Genomic DNA, 18,763 nt, shown 5'->3' on the forward strand with positions numbered 1-18,763 from the left:
TTTTTAATATTTTTATGTTTTAATTCTAATTTTGAAATAATTTTCGATTTACACAACAGTTGCAAAGATAGTTCAGAGAGTACTCTTATACCTTCACTTAATTTCCCCAAATTTTAACATATTACATAATTATGGCACATGATTTCTGAGCTAAAATTAAGAAATTAGCCTGGCACATTACTATTAATTGAAGATTTTATTAAGAATTTATAAATTTTTCCATTAATGTCATCTTTCTCTTCTAGGATCCCATTCAGGATATCACATTACATTTAACCATCAAGTTTCTTCGTCTCCACTTGTTTGTAACAGTATCTCACACTTTCCTTGCTTATCATGACATGGACAGTTTTGAAAAATACTGATGAGGTATTTTGTAGGATGACCATCAATTTTTAATGGTTTCTCATGATTAGACTTCATATTTTTTGAGGAATATAATGCTGAGGTGAAGTGACCTTCTCATTATAGCATGTCAGAAGGCAAATAATATTAACATAATTATCACTGTTATTAACGTTGATCACTTGCTTAAAGTTATATCTGCTAGTTTTTTCTACTGTAAAGTTACTATTACTTTTCCTTTTCTATATTCTTTGTAAGTAAATCACTAATTCTAAGTCCAGCCCACTCTCGAGAGGAGAGGAATTAAGCTCTGTATCTGGAGAGGAGAGGATCTACATATATTATTTGGAATTCTGTAAGGAACTGTATCCTTTCTTATTTTAATGAAACATTGTTTCTGTATTTTTTATAGTCTGAAGTACAAATGTTTTAGAAAAGTGTACAAAGTCTTCTTTAATCAGATACTTCCTTTCCTGGCTAACTTCATTTATGGATTACTCCCTCTTGTAATTTGTGAAGACTAGTTATAGTTTAGTGTGATTGTACCATGATATTCCAAACCATTCTTTTCTGGAATGACCTGCCCACTTTTTGGAATGACCTGTCCACCATATAAACACTCATATATATCCTTTCCTATTATATTTTCTCGACATTCTCAGAGGGAATTGACTGGTTATTTTTGTGTGTGTGCGCTACTGTGCAAGGACTGTATCCTAGAACCACATTTATCAGAGTGCTTAACAATTTTTTTTTAAATAATTTACTCATTCAACACAACATTATAGACTAGACACTGAAGATATTTCTATTAATACTTTCACTGCCAGATCTCACATTCTCTTCCATAATTGCAGTCAAAAATTGTTTGTTTAATGAGCAAACTGATGTAAGAATCTTCTAGGTTCTCAAACGTGATTTAACTGTATTGTTACGTGCTCATGCACAAAGTTATGTAGCATTCATTACAAGATGAAGATGGTGATAGATAGTACGAGGAAGAGGAAGAAGGAGAGGAAGAAAAGATGAAATTGAAGGGAGGAAGGAAGGAAAGAAGTACAGATAGAGGGAGAAATGGATAGAGAGAAAATTTAATACAGAGAAAAAACAAATTCAAATTCTATCTTTCTGGGAGATAAAACTCTAAAATTCTCAAACAACTTATTCCTTTCCTCTTAGGTTTCTGTGTTATTTTCTATCTACTGCTCTACTCTAAATAAGAGTTCCATGTATAAAAATTGCTTTTTCCAAAATGTCATTTACAATTGATAAGTCAAGTGCAGAGGTTTGTGCCCAGAGCATTTTTCATTAGCATTAATGTTTGAGGATATTTGTGACTTTCACTTTCAAGACATTTCTGGACCATACATGGTGTGTGTCAGCATTTTTCCTGATTTTTTCATAGCATGCAAATTACTGATTATTAACCTGAGAGAAACCTTTGATTGAGGTTTCCTTGTGTTCAAATAATTCACTTTTTAAAAATACTGTAGGAAATGTCACTGCCATTGACTCTTTATTTCATCTATTTTACATTTCTTAGATTGCATATAAATATATCCTTTCTCAATAATGTTTTAGTAATATTTGTAAGACTCTTGGGACAATGCATTTGCTTTTGAAAACAGCATTCATGTTTATTGCTCAAAAATCTTCTCTGCAGTTTTAAAATTTACTTTAAATTATTAAAGGATTATTAAAGATAAGTCTTTCATAATACTTTCCTAATACATTGCCCTGGCTCACTATATATCATACTAATTGATCATTTTGTTTCAATGGCATTTTAATTGCTTTGAAAATATGTCTACCTATTGCTACATAGGTAGACATATTTTATTTCTTCAGTTAAAAACTGATACAAATGAATATTCATTTTGTAACAATTGGTTGTAAGAGCAAAATCTATATAAGAGTTGTTTTTAAGGAAAATACATGTAACAAATATGAATCCAAATGTTCAAATGTGCTGTTTTCAATAAAACCTCTCATTATAACCATTACTTTTCCTAAAATTTATGTGAAGCTACAGCTTGTTTTGTGTATTCCTCTAAGTAAATAGATGTCTTAAAATTATTCTATTGTTATACAATTATGGTAAAATTGCAGTCTCATTCTTTTATAAAGTTATTTCTAATGATTATCTTCCATTTTCATTCACTAGAAGCAGAAAATAATATAAGAATTATAACATTATAATGGAGTGAGACATGTCTACGTATGAAATTAATAGATATGGTGTTGATTTAAATGTTTACAAAGAATAGTTGAGACTTTAGACAGTGGTATGCAAGCATTCTTGATGAAATAAACATGTAAATAGAAAGCTATGGGTTTTTGCTTAAATTATATCTACCTGGTAAAATGTTATTTATGAACCATTGGATTTATAATTTCTTTCTCTTTCTATCCATTAAAGAGCAAACAGCTTGAATTGAGCTATTTTGAAAGGCTAGTTTACTTTTTTTTAATTGAGGTATAGTTGACGTACAATATTGTATAAGTTTCACATGTGCAGCATAGTGATTCACAGTTTTTAAGGTTATTCTCCATTTATATTCCCTGTGTTGTATAATATATCCTTATAGCTTATTTATTTTATACATAGTAGTTTGTACCTCTTAGTCCCCTACCCCATCTTTCCCCACCTCTTTCCCTCTCCCCACCGGTAACCACTAGTCTGTTCTCTATACCTGTTTCTTTTTTTGTTATACTTACTAGTTTGTTTTAGTTTTTAGATTTCACATACAAGTTCAAAAGGCTATTTTACTTTCAATGGTACCAGGAAATTGTGTATTTGTATGAAATTCAATCAGAGGGCATATGTTAGTAGCCCCATGAATGGTTTAATAACATGTTTTTAAAAATTTTTATTGGAGTATAGTTCATTAACAGTGTTGTGTTAGTTTCAGGTGTACAGCAAAGTGAATCAGTTATACATATACATATATCCACTCTTTTTTAGATTCTTTTCCCATATAGGCCATTACAGAGTACTGAGTAGAGTTCCCTGTGCTATACAGCAGGTTCTAATTAGTTATCTATTTTATATATAGTAGTATGTATGTGTCAATCCCAGTCTCCCAGTTTATCCCTCCCCCCATCCCCTAGTAACCATAAGTTTGTTTCCTACATCTGTGACTCTACTTCTGTTTTGTAAATAAATTCATTTGTACCCCTTTTTTTAGATTCTACATATAAGTAATATCATATCATATTTGTCTTTCTGTGTCTGACTTACTTCACTCAGTATGACAAGCTCTAGGTCCATCCATATTGCTGCAAATGGCATTATTTTGTTCTTTTTTATGGCTGAGTAATATTCCATTGTATGTATGTACCATGCTTAATTTTTAAAATTTATAATTCCTAATAATTGTAAGTCACCAATGATAAATGTTAAAGAGAAATATGAGTTATTTCTCTCAATATTATATTGTGAGATATTCATATTGTTGCATGAGGTTTCTCATTTCTGTATGGCATTTCCTTACATGAGTATACGTGAGTAACTTAGTCCAACTCTTCATAGAATTTTAGTTTATTTCAAGTTTAAGACAATTATAAATTGTGCTTTTCAATATTTTTGTTCAGGTCTTTGGGCTTTGGTGAATATGTGTGTGTGTGTGTGTGTGTGTATGTGTGTGTGTTGGATATATATGTATGTGCATTGATTACTTAATTGTAGTGTATGCATACTGTTTAGATTTGGTAGAAACTGTACAAAATTTAAAAAAATAATAATATTGAGAGAAAAAATCCTACACAAAAGAATACATACAGGATGATTTAATTTAATGTATATATTAATAGTTGCAAAACAGGAAAACTAATCAAGGTATTAGAAGTCAAAATATTATTTATCCTAAGGTAGGGAGGGTAGTTACTGGAAGTAAGCAGAAAAGGTGTTCCATGGGATCCTGCTAATTATCTGTCTCTCAATTTGAGTTCTGATTCAGGGAGTATTCACTTTTAAAAGTGTATCAATTTTGGTAAACAAAGTACACTTATGATTTTGCACTTTTCTATATGTATAGCATAATTCAGTAACATTTCACATTAACAACAAATATGGAAAGTTATTCAATATATAGCAAGAATGGTTCCTTAGACAGCCGTAGGTTTCTAGCCATTTGATATTCAAAAATTCTTGCTAGCATTTCTACAATATTAATAAACATATATGTGCATAAAAACAACTTATTGTGCATTGTATTTAATACAGAAGTTTCTATACACTCATTCAAAAATACTTATTGAGACACAACTATGTGCTAAATACTCAGATACAAATTTTTATTAAAGGAAATATATACCATGAAGACAAGACAATCACTGACTAATAGGAAAAGCAAGTCAACCAGGTAATTGTACTGCTGTGTGGTGTCTGCTAAAATCAGAGTGACCATACATCATGGTTTGCTCTGATTTAGATTAATTGTCATTATTCAGTTATTAACATCTAAATTTTAAGTTAAAAGAATCCACTTGCACAGTAATTTGTATGATTAGCCTAGCTGTTGTTAAATTTAAGATCAAAGTATTGTGAAAATCTGGAAAGGAAATTAATAAACTCTGCTGCAAGTTGGAACAGTTTTGTTTGTTTTCCTGCTGTTGTTTTTCTTGAATTGGTATAGTGGGAGTGAGAAAACAAACACTGGGCTGGATCTTTTAGGAATATTTTTCCTCCTCAGGCAAGTCATCGTTAAGTTTCTTCTAGTTGCTAACACATTTCTAATGCTTTTCACACTAAGTAGTTATTAGTATTCATTTAATCCTTGTCTTAAGCAGACTGTCTCTTAAGGACAGGACATTGATTCATCTCTGCGATCCCAGTTCCTAACACAATCACTATCAAAAATTAGCCCTTCCATAATTTGTGGTAAATTGGTTAATTAGCTTACAGATCTTGTTGATCTTCAAGAGTTTATGACTCTACCCACTGAAACACTCTAAGCAGGGGTCCCCAAACCTCCGGGCCGCGGAGCTTCATTTCCGCCCCCCCATCACTCCCCATCCCTCGCGTTACCGCCTGAATCATCGCCTGCATTACTGCCTGAACCACCCCCCTCCCGTCCGTGGAAAAATTGTCTTCCACGAAAACGGTCCCTGGGGCCAAAATGGTTGGGGACCGCTGCTATAGAGCCTAGAATTTTAAAAAATAACCAAAAAACAAAACAAAAAAACAATAAAGGTTTATATCAGTACCCCTCATAGATCAATGTAAAGCTTGTACGCTAAATGTATAAAAATCATAACAGATATATTCACTTTTTACAATATTAGTGCAATTGTAACATTACCACTTGTGACTGGTACCTTCATCTCTGAGTGTATATCTAATATGGAAATAATTTTTTAAAATTGCGTTTAACATTAGATTTGTACAAGAAAACAGTGACTTACTGGAGCAGATGGTGATACCCTTTGAAGGCAGCACAGGAAGAGTTAAAAGCAGAAGCTCTGACTTCAAATTTACACACTACTTCCTCCAAACTGGGTGACCTTGGCCAAGTTATCTTAGTCTCTTCATTTTGAGGTTTATTATCTTTAATCTGGAATCCTAGTAGTACATAGTTTATAAGGAGAGTGAAATGATTAAATTAGATACCTATAAAAGTTTAGAACACAAAGACCGGCACATAATAAAAGCTTGTTATCATTCCCAAATTTGAAAATTTACAGCGAGGAAGAGAGAAAATAGATGCTATATCTTCTATCAAGTTATATTTCAACATGTATCTGGTGCTGATTTTAGTTAAATGGTTACTTGGTATTAAATATGCTGAATTCCGAGAATGTCCTAAACTCATTCACTTTGAATCCGTTGCCTTTCAATGAAACGAGCTTGTGACTGAAAATTCTAAAATCCCAAAATGATCAAATATTTACCAGTATTTAATTCTTCAGTGATTTATAAAAACTTATAGATTACATGCATCCTTCAAATCAGTAAACTGCAGGCATAGACATATTTCATTAATAGGTACAAATAGATCAGCACCACATCGTTTGGAGAAAATTGAATTTATTAGGGAAGATTATCTTGCTATAGAATTGCTGTCCAGCTGCCTCTGTAGACTATCTGTGCCACTGAAAATCCAGTGGTGTACAGGGATGAAATATAATTATTTAGTGTTATTATCTATATTGCTCAGGAAGATTAGTGTTTTAAATGGGAGATAAGTTCACAGTAATTTATGCAGCCAAAGAACAAGAAACAACTTTTTTTTTCCACCATTGATTGGAGAGTTGCTATGAATTAGATCTGATTCTTAACATGGTCCTTCAGTACATATTTTTTGGTGCTTTTTTTCTCATAAACATAGCTAAAATGATTTTTGTTAATTTTTATTTATTTTTAAAAAATCATTTTCACTGACCAGGTTGTCTCTTGAAAAATAAAGTGAATATTATGGAGCATAGTAGATGAATTTTCTTTTCACGGAACATAGAAAACTTAGTTTCCCCAAGCTCCTGTAACAATAGACTTTTTCTGGCACATACCAGGCAACTAAACGCAGTCAAACCTTTTTTGTTTGGGGGACATTGATTTGGAATTTGTCATCATTTATATAGGGAATGAGTTAAAACTTTTTTTTAGTACTCATATTGAAAGGATAAATATGTGTCTACATCCCTAAACTTTGCTTAATATAGGGAAACAAACATTTTTCTAAGAAAATTAATGTTGTAAAACATTATTGGAGAATATATTTTAGTGATACAAGGATTTTTAAATACTTTTATTTTTTTTCAGACATTTTAATATAAAAATTAGAAATACTTTATATTTTTATAAAGATAATGCTTTACATTGATTGAGCAGGTATCATGTTAGATATTATACTTAGTGCTTTATGTGATTGCCTTATTTAATCCTCCCCCAAGTGGGCTATGTCTGATCTACTAGGTGGCAAGCTATATGTAGGACAGGACTGTATTTTTATTCATCACTGTAGTCCCCTCCAAGCTAAGCACTTAAATTTTTATTAAATAAAACATTATTCTTCCTAACATCTCTACGTAGTAAGGAACTGAGACTGAGAAATGATAAGAAACAGATCATGCTGCTTATCAAAGCTCATGCATCTAATAAAAGTTAGAATCTGGATTTGTCTAAAACAATCTGACCAGAGAGCTTAACTCTTAAGTACTTAGATCTAACAAAATATTGGCACCTCTAAATGCTACTAATTTATTTTCCTAGTACAGTTTCTCCTTGTTTTAATATGGAAATGTCCTTTAACTAAACTTTTAGGGAGAGGAGGTGAGGTAGCAATGAGGAAATTATTATTTTTGCTCTTCTTACTCCACCTAGGTTAGACTAGAATTTGTTACACTTGGAATACAAACAGATACATTAAAGAATATTCAGATTACGATCATGCAAAATAGGTACGTGATGAGGCAGTTGCCTGCAAGCTACATTATATGTCTTGAAAGATAATTTTCCAAAATCTTAATATTTTCCCTCAACCATGTCTGGATAATCTACTATACATAGTTTATCCATCAGTATTTCCATTTTTGCCTGTGGTAGATATGCAGGTTGTAAATTTTAGGAAGGTATGTCTGTCAAGAAAAAACTGTCTAAAATGTGGAAATCAATAAATACCACATGTCATTTCAGTGTTACCAAAGACAATATTTAGCAAGCTCACCAAAGAATTACTTCATATTCTAGAAAATTTTAAGTGTAATTGATTTTATAATTTAACATTTGAGTAAACTGTGAATTTACATGATAACTTGTAGATTTCTGTTCAGCAGAAAAGATACCACCAAAGTTGTTTATTTCTTTCCTTTTTCTAAACTCTCTATAGGGCCAGTTTTGTTTCTAACTATTGTTTTAACAATCACTTTTTTTTTCCTCAAAATGAGAATGAAGAGCCAGTTCCTCAAAATATTTTCTTTTTAACCAGCTTTATCATCTCCGATACTCTTATTAATTATGGGATTGAGTAAAATATTTGACTTTTTTTCTTCTATATTTCTATGAGAGTAATGTTTTTAACTCTGAATATTATATCTTGAATGACGTATGCAACGTACCAGTGCCCTTTAGCCAAAGATTACCAGGGGTATCACTGTAGTTGAATAAGTTGGATTCATGACTCATTAAAATGAGGGAGAATATACACCTTGGATACTTGTGGGGTGTTTCAGTGACAGGTAAAAAGGATTAATTATAGGATTTGGGCTTTTGTTAGGTGACATTGGAAGGGCTTAAGGGAGCAGGGCATTACCTGGATTGCTCCCTAGATTACATGCGGTCAGGAAGCAGAGGTAAATGAATGATTGGGTATCTAAGTGGGTCTTATCTAGAAAAAGGACAAAATAGAATGAGGCTAAAATTATACTTGAAACAGAAGCAGCAGTCATTCACATTTCTCTTTTTCTAAAGAAAACAATAGCAATGATAACTAATGATAATAATTTTACAAGTAACAATAACAATCCACTTCTTTTCTGACTCAGAGGATTGTGGTAAAGAAAAGAATGAAAAAAAAAATAAAAAATAAATAAAAAAAGAAAAAAAGAAAAAAAAAAAGAAAAGAATGATGGGGCTTCCCTGGTGGCGCAGTGGTTGAGAATCTGCCTGCCAATTCAGGGGACACAGGTTTGAGCCCTGGTCTGGGAAGATCCCACATGCTGCAGAGCAACTGGGCCCGTGAGCCACAACTACTGAGCCTGCGTGTCTGGAGCCTGTGCTCCGCAACAAGAGAGGCCGCGATAGTGAGAGGCCCGCGCACCGCGATGAAGAGTGGCCCCCGCTCGCCACAACTAGAGAAAGCCCTCGCACAGAAACGAAGACCCAACACAGCCAAAAATAAATTAATTAATTAATTTAAAAAAAAAGAAAGATGGAACAGAGAGTGAAGACGTGTATTTCCCAACTTCTTACTAGCGGATTGGCTCATTCAAAGCAGGGCCCAGGCAGTTCTTAGTCTGTTATGCTCTTTGATATTGCTGATATCTGGCTAAAAATTTACTAGACCGGAGTCACCTTTACAGGGAAGGGATATCTCTGCACTGAGCCCTGAGGAACAAACCTTCTTTGAGCCACAGCACTCTTCAGTTGAAGAAGAGGCGAAATAGGGTCAGCCAGAGATTGCTAACAGGTTCTGAGAAACCTAAACCATAAATCTTTTCAGCCACGGATTCATATTCCTTCCATTGCTGTTAGCAAGGAGAATGGTACACAATCCTGTGTTTATAAAAGGCAGGATTCTGGAAGCTAATTGAGGTAATCGATACCTTGTTGAAGAATACAATTCTTCCCTCCCATCTTGGAATTGCATAATCCATCTCTCTCTCTCTCTCTCTCTCTCTCTCTCTCACACACACACACACACACACACACACACACACACACACGCACCACACATACACTCTGAGGGACTGAACCTAAGACACTGAGCGTTTGGTTCATAGGACACAAAGATAACTACCTGAATGTACTGCTTACATGATCAGATTAGGCTGTAATAAAAAGTCAAGTCAACATTGAGTTATCACTCTTTTTTACAAAAAGTTGAGGTTTAGAGAAACAGCAAGATAACTATAGAAAAAAATATATCAGTATACTCTGTGGATCTGAGATATAGTGTGAAGTAAAATTTTGACACAGAAAATGGACTTATGATATTCCATAAATATTAGCTCTTGGTATATTTATTATATGTATAATTAGCCACTTATTAAATATATAATCAAAGTAAGAATCAGTGCCTATGTTGAAAATAATTTTATTGAATTAAGGTTAAAAACGGAAATCCTGTTTTGCTATTTGTTTCTGTATCAAATTGGATATACAGAAAAATTTTTTTTTTTAATTTTCAGTAAATCATAATCACAGTTACACGACAGAACATTAAGAAGCATTTTTTAAGTCATTAGGTTTTCATCATAAGTAGATTACAATATATAATACATGTTTTATCATGTATTCTTTTCTACTGCAAATGATATCTTTGGCATTATCATATAAATTTTCAAGGCAAAAATGTAACAAGGTTAATATAACAAATGTTTCTGAACCCACCAATCAGCTTAGGAAGTAAAATAAAATAGAAATATTTACACTATTGTGTGCAATTACCAGACCCTTACACTTTACTAAATATCTATCATCTATTAATCATTATTTCAGAACTATATTAAATATATAGATATTAATATATGCTTGCCTTCATTGCTCAGCATTTGTTTTTTTATTTATACTTGTTGATTCATAGATTTCTGGTTAATTCTTTTTAATTGAAATACAATATTCCTTTTCACAATATTGCAACTTTCTTACCCTTTTCTCCTCCTGTTGAATATTTAGATTGTTTCTATATTTGGCTATTATAAATGATTTGTGATAAGCTCTCCTAAATATTTCTGCTAGGACCCAAGTAAAAGACATTTTTCTAAGGATCTAGAATATACACATTGCATAGCCATGCATGTCTTCACATTTACAATAAATTGCCAAATTAGTCTCCAAAGTGCTTTTGCAATTTTGAATCCCATCATAGTATTACAATGTTTATGTTTTTTACTACCAGACATTTAAATTTTTTGTTTCATTCTGATTATATCTTAAAGGTTTTTCCTCCTAAAGTCTTTGAAGAAAGTTCACTTTACCACACCTGAACTGCAAGAAGAAATATAGCAAAAAGATGTACCTCATCCACCTCTGTTTCATAATCTCCGAAACAGATACTTTCATGGGCTATCCTTTCTCGCCTTGAATTCAAGGCAAACTATTTTACACCAAGATTATAAGCCAACGGCTAAACTCTGAAGCAGTCTTTATCACTCAATACAAAGTAAACAAGAATTTTATTTTGATTTTTATTTTGAGTGGAGGTGGGACTAGTATTTTTCATCACCCACAAGTGAATGTCCAGCAAATAAAGTGGATCTAAATCTTGTGGAAAAGTTAAAATGAAAAAAAATAAAGCCACTGGCAATAGTTTAACCAAAGAAGAAATTGTTTAAAACACCTGTTAGCAGTTGTTTACATAACTACCTATAATTTCTTATCTTTAGAATAACGAAAATTGTGATGTTAAATTCAGTTCCGTTTGTTTTGCCATGGTGTTTTTTAAATGTATCTTATCAAAAATTCTTTACACTAAGAAAACAAGATAAATTTTTACTGGATATGAATGAAAGCAAAATATTCTTAGGAAGGATAATTAGAAAGATTGTCTTTTTGCATTATTCATTTACTTCTCCTTTGATGCAAAGTTTTTGAAAATGGAAGTAAACTCTGAAAATGGCATTCAGAGTTCTCTGATGTTTGGATTTTTAAAACTTTCAGGTTTGTTTTTTTTTTTTTTTTTTTTTTCATATCACAGAAAGAAAAATCTAAACTCCTTAGCGTGGCCTTTAGGTCTAGACTTGATCTGGCCTCTGTCTATTTCTCAGACCTCAAACTCACACATCACATTCCCTGTCATCGAAAGCTCCAGTCACATTTCATGATTTCAAACTGTGTTTCATTCCTCAACTATGACAATATTCTAGTATAGGGCTTTCACAATTATTATACAGTGCTCTCCCAATCAGCTTTTTGCATAACCAGCTCTTTCTTTTTATATAGATACATAGAAAACTCTTATGATGCAATGATATTTTATTGCTTAGACATTTTATTTTATATCTTTTGAAAGAGATTCCTTAGAATTGGTTAAATTTTTTTTTACATAAGATGTTTCTTTTCCCATTCTTAGGTATTGAAGTGAAATATGCATGTGCTTATCTGAAACCTGTACTAGAACTCTTTCCTGACTATACAGTTTCCCACATACAGGTTAGAACCAGGCATTGAATATAAGACTATAATGGGTGTCAAATAAATTTGAAATCTAGTATCATAACCGAGTAAAGTCAAATTACAAATACCTAAATGATTTCTAGCCACGTCTTTTCCCCCAGCTTTATTGAGAAATTATTGACAAATAAAAATTATATATACTGGGGCTTCCCTGGTGGCACAGTGGTTGAGAATCTGCCTGCCAATGCAGGTGACACAGGTTCGAGCCCTGGTCTGGGAAGATCCCACATGCTGCGGAGCAACTAGGCCCGTGAGCCACAACTACTGAGCCTGCACGTCTGGAGCCTGTGCTCCGCAACAAGAGAGGCCGCGATAGTGAGAGGCCGCGATAGTGAGAGGCCCGCGCACCGCGATGAAGAGTGGCCCCCGCTTGCCGCAGCTAGAGAAAGCCCTCGCACAGAAACGAAGACCCAACACAGCCAAAAATAAAATAAATAAATAAATTAAAAAAAAATTATATATACTAAAGTTGTACAAAGTGCTGCTTTGACATAAGTATACATTGTGAATTATCTCGATCAAGCTATTTAACATACCCATCGCCTCATATACCGCCTTTTCGTCCATGTGGAGAGAACACTTGAAATCTACTCTCTTAATAAATTTCAAGTATACAGTGTATTACTGTTAAGTAATATGTTATTACTATTAAGTAATATGTTATTACTTAATAACATATGTTATTAAGTTATTAATAACTATGTTAACATAGTTAACAAAGATGCATAGTCCACATCTTTGAATGTTTTCAAGATGTGGGAAAAATGGTAAAATAATATTAAATACTAATATTAATATTAAATATTAAAATAATCATGAGACTCCTACCAGTTTTCACGTACTTCACTGTCAAAGAAATGATTAAAAATACAATTTTTATTATTTTTATGCAAAAATTATGTAATGGAGGACATTTACAAAAGAAATTTAAATGTATAGCCAAATTATATTTTTACATTTTATTAAAAATTTTTAAAAAACAAAACAAAATATTTACGTCACAGCAGATTTACACCTGAGCTTTTGATTAGAATGTTTATATTACTATTCTGACTCCATAATTTATAGTAGACCCTACATGTGTTACTTGATGTTATTAGCATTTATCTCATATTTACTTGTGATGATTAATGAGAGAACACATTCAATGAATTTCGCACAGTGGCAAATTAAGCACTTCGTGAAAGGATAAGTTACTATATATTCTGTTTCATATTTTCAATAATTTTAGATAAGTATATAAAATAGTAATTAGTTTTTTTTAAAATATAGAGTATGTTGTTATGTTTTGCAACAAAGATTTTAATGATAAAGGATTTTGTTCCTTAACTTTTCTTTTAATGTATCTGAAAATTATTCATTGACAGTAATGACAAGATTACCAACTAGTGGCAACCATCATTAATTACAGACACATGGTCCTTGCAAAACTGAAATATCAAGTTCAGTCACTGTATATGCTAGGACTAGATTTGATATATGTATTTTAAATCTGAAAAATGATGATGTGTTAGAGGTGGACCTGATCGGCGTCATGAGTTACAAATTCAGTATAAGACATTTCCATTCACAAAGGGGGCGATTAATATACATTTGTTAAAATTATTTTTTAAAGATGAACACATACTGCAATATATTTTAGCAAGTAAATAGGAGGTAACCTTGATCACAAAACTTGGATGTAACATGGAGTATATATGTAAGTATTCATATATATTAGAGTAGAGATAGGGTACATGGGCTCTGAATTTAGCCACATTCTTTGTAAATTTCAGCTTTGTCACTGTCTAATTTGGGGGCGTAGGGAAGTTATTTAATCTCAACTTATTTAAGCTAATTGTCAGTTTCACATATTTGTATACTACAGCAATATTACGAGGATAATCTGATATTTATGCATGTACTACTTCTAGCAGGACAGAGCAACTACTCAATAATTTTTTCTCTGTTATTACCTCAATACTTTTAACAATTCTGCAAATAATACAATCACAATAATCACTAATATTTATTACCCTAATGGTAATGAGTATATCTGATCTTTTACATACCATTTCTTATTACAGTGATCTAAAGAATGCGATCATTTGATTAGAAATCAGTATTTTGTTATTTAGAATTTATGATTAGCTAGGATGTTAAAATGAGTCATATCATCAATTACTTAGGATTTATTTATTCATTAATCTTTACTGTCAAATTAATTTATTCATTAATCTTTACTGTCAACATCAGCATAAATGTTAGTACAATTATTTGTACATGGATAACAAATGTAGTATATTTTAATTCATTAAAACATTGTTATAGTATAATTTTATATCTACCAAGAAGATATATGTTTATATCATCAGAGTATATATTTTATTTAAATTTTTGGTTTATTCATAACTTGGGATTATTCTTTTAGAAAAGTAATTTTTAAATTTTTATCTTTCTTTTTTTGTTATTTTTATATTTTGAAACCAGCACTAACTGATGTATCTCAAAAAGCACTAGGAAGTTTGATACAAACATTGAAGCTAATTTTTGCAAATACAAAATTTCTGTTGTAAGTAATAATATCTTGCGAATCTATTATAGTTGACTATTGCACATTACTGTGGACATGTGATAGGAATGAGTTTGGAATATGAAGATGGAACTAGCATATCTTCCCATGCATAGCTCTGCATTTTTGTTTAATTTTGCAGATCTGATTGAAATCATGATACTTTTTTCAACACTAGACACTTTTTTCCTAAATTATATTCATTATGAACTACTTCAAGTAAACTATAAGTATGCCATTATATATCTTATGTTCTCCCTAGGTTGCTGTTTTAAAATGTACTTCAGGAGGTAGAAACAAACTGCTTTGATTTGAGAGAGAGAGAGGAAGAGAGAGAGAGAGAGAGACTACTTAGTATAATTATGGGGAAAGAAGCTCAAAGTTTGAAATCAGAATATATACCCAGGATTAAAGTTATCAGAAGAGTTAAGAAAATCAGTAAATTTGAAAGCAATGATTTCTCAGGTTTTCTTTTTTTTTAAGCTATATATTTGGAATATATATAACTTGATGAGTTTGAAAATAAGTATACACTGATAAAACCATCAGCCACCACCATCAAGGACATAAACATATCCATCACCTCCCAAAGTTTCCTCCTGCACCTTTATTAGCATTATTATTATTTGTGGTAAGAACATTTAACATGAGATCTACCCTCTTAGTAAATTTTAAGTATACAATATAGTATTATTAGCTATAGGTGCTATGTCTTATAGTAGATCTCCAGAATTCTTCCAAAACTGAAACTTTGTACTTTTTAACCAACACCTCCTCATTTCCCCTTCTCCCCAGCTCCTGGTAACCACTATTCTATTCTCTGCTTCTATGAGAGGACCTATCGGACTGTTTTCAATTCCACATGTAAATGAGATCCTATAGTATTTGACTTTCTGTTTCTGTCCTGTTTCTGCTATACCTAGCATAATGCTTTCCAGGTCCATCCATGTTGTTACAAAAATAGAAAGATATTCCATGTTGATGGATTGGAAGAATTAATATTGACAAAATGTCCATACTACCCAAAGTAATCTACAGACTCACTGCAAGTTCTGTCAAAATCCCAATGACAGTTTTCACAGAAATAGAAAAAGCAAACCTAAAATTCATATGGAATCACGAAAGACCCCAAAGAGTCAATGCAATCTTGAAAAAGAATAACAATGCTTGAGACATCTCACTTTCTGATTTCAAATTATATTACAAAGATATAGGAATTAAAACACTGTGGTACTGACATAAATTTATAGACCAATGGAGCAGAGTAGAGTGCTTAGAAATAAATTCATGCATCTATGGTCAACTTATCTTCAACAAGTTTTCTACAAATTTGAGTTAATTTGACCTTTTGCAATTAGGTTAATCTGAGTGTAGGGCACACTTAGATTAACCTAATCAGATAAATTTCATTTCAATCTAGTAGCCTGTGAACAGCTATCTTATTATATAACAATTTCACATATGAATATTTAGTTAGGAACAATTTAGTTTATAAAAGGAGGAAAAGAAGGAAGAAAGAATGGAAAAAATTTTTTAAAGTCAGAGCAAAGAATTTCTTTTACTCTAGAAACTTAAAAAATCTGTCTCTGTATATCTTGGGTCAAGTAAAACCTTGTCTTGTCTTTTTAACACCCTAATCGCATTGCTGTATTTATTCTGACTTCATAATTTTGTGGTCATAGCTTTAAGAGATTCTCACATCCACAATACTGTGAACTCTTTGGAAAGCAAAATCTTTATTCTCAGGAACCAGACCAGTATCTGAGGCACAAATGATATTAAATGCTAATTGTTTGACTAAATAAATTGATAGGTGAATAGATAAAATTATTAATACTATAGTATTAAACAATAATTGCAAATTTTTATAAATGTCTTCACTGATGCAACCTCTTGCATGGAACTGACACATTAAGAATGATATGAAGTTAAAGCACTAAAATAATACTACTTATTGATTGTGGATATTTATATAATTAATAAAGTAAAAAAATATCTTTGAGCAATGCATATGAACTTCAGTATAATTCTTGGTTTTCTATAGAGATGAAGTAAATAAAACAAGATATGCTATTAAATAATTAAATAATAAATAAATAATTTTGGCTAATTTCAAGAGCATGTTAGAAGAAATGTTAACTTCTATCTGTCTTAATAACATAAAAAAGTGTAGGGAAAAGGTTTGAATAATGTATATCTATTTTCAGCGTTGGTTTGGAAAATTTGAATAGCCTACTTTTCTTGTGATAAAAGTTTGAAAGTGGTCAAAAGATACCAAAAAAAAAAAAAAAAAAAAAGTGAAGTTTTGTTGCAAGTAGAGGCATTCTGAATCATTCATTTCCAAAAATAGGCGTTGTTGCGTCTAAATTACTAAGCATTTGGGGTTTGGAGGGGAGTGGGGCAAGCTTATACTGAAACTGTTGCTTTAGTTCATTTTCTTTCTTCTTTCTTCTCCTTGACTTGGTAACAATAAAGAAAAATTTAAGAAATACAACAAATTGAAGCTCAAGATATGTGGAATAAAGAAAAGAGGGACAACCAAAATGTTTTGCTTTATAGAATTTTAAAAATGTTTTTGTTTTTTTTTTACTATGGACCATCAGTACTAGTAAATTCTTCAAAACTTAATCATAGAACAGTTTACTATAGCCCCTTCCCACTACTGTGAATGATTTGGAAGGTTCAGTAACATGAGAAATTCTGCTCCTGAAATAATTAGAGTGCAGATATGATTGAAATAAGTAAATTGCAGGCGTTAAGTTTTTTAAATGACATTTTTATTATGCTAAATTTTATATCATGGAGTTTCCCTAAAGGGAAAATAATTTTAGCTACTATAAAAGAAAAAAGTATTGAGAGATTATTATATATTTTAGTTTGAATCTCAATTTTTTTGTGTGTTTGCTTACTAATTTCTTATAAAGATCAATCGTCTCTCTCATCCTACAGCCCTATTCCATCAGAAAATCTGCACGATGCTCCACTGGACAAGGTAGAGAAAAAATTTTTTTTAATTTTTTCTTTGTGGATTTAAATATTTATGTATCTATATCTCTTGATATATATATATATGTACATACATACATATATGTTTATATGTATATATATATGTATATATATAAATATTTTAATGTTTTAGGTACTATCTACAAGCCTTTAATTTTCCTCTTGCCCCAGGTCCACACAAATGTTATAAATTGGTACAAGGTAACCTCCTGCTTGTACTTTTCTAGTGTATGCACTGTACAAAGGCTCAGAGGGCTGGGAGACTGATTTCTTGTCTGGGCTTAGTTTTCCAAAAGCTATGCCCTAGCCCTGACACAATTTAACCTGGAGAAGTGTATGAGGTTTGTGATTCATGTTTCCTTTTGCAATTTCCACAAAAGTGCCTTGGTATATTCAGGAATCAATAATTAGCTGAATCTGACAGCAATGGTGAGTTCTATCTGAGTGAATATTTAATTGTTGTTAAGCTTTGAAGACGTAAGTTCCACCAAGGGGCCAGGGTTCCAATACCCATGTGCCTAGCCTTTTAAATATTTGCTTGATTTTGTACTTTAAGGATAATAAGTGCCATTAATTTTCAAATAAAATCAGAAATTTGTAGGTGAAAAATGTTCCAATACTCCAGAACGTATTTAATGGCTTTAATTTTAACATGCTTGTGTGTAAGAGATAACTGTTACAAAATAAAATAAAATTCTCAGCCTGAGTTTGAGATAGCTTAGCAGTTAAAACTACAAAACTACCTATTAGAAAGGAACACAATAAAAATTGTTCCACTGACTTTAGAAATAATCTTGAAAATAGGATAAAAGAAATCACCTTGGAAAGCTGTAAGAAATGTGTCTTCTGCCTGACAAAGTGGTAACACTGGATCATCTTGTGTTGGGTCAGTGACAGCATGCTGATTTGTGATCATCGTTGAGTAATGAAAGACAGCATGGCTGAGTTTATCCACACTGATTCCGATTTAGAGCTACCAGATGTTTGTTGCCACCTTTTACCACAAGATTTAGTTCATTTAGTCAAAA

The sequence above is a fragment of the Balaenoptera physalus genome (genome assembly GCF_965194825.1).
Source record: "Balaenoptera physalus genome assembly, chromosome: 17".
Classification (NCBI taxonomy): domain Eukaryota; kingdom Metazoa; phylum Chordata; class Mammalia; order Artiodactyla; family Balaenopteridae; genus Balaenoptera; species Balaenoptera physalus.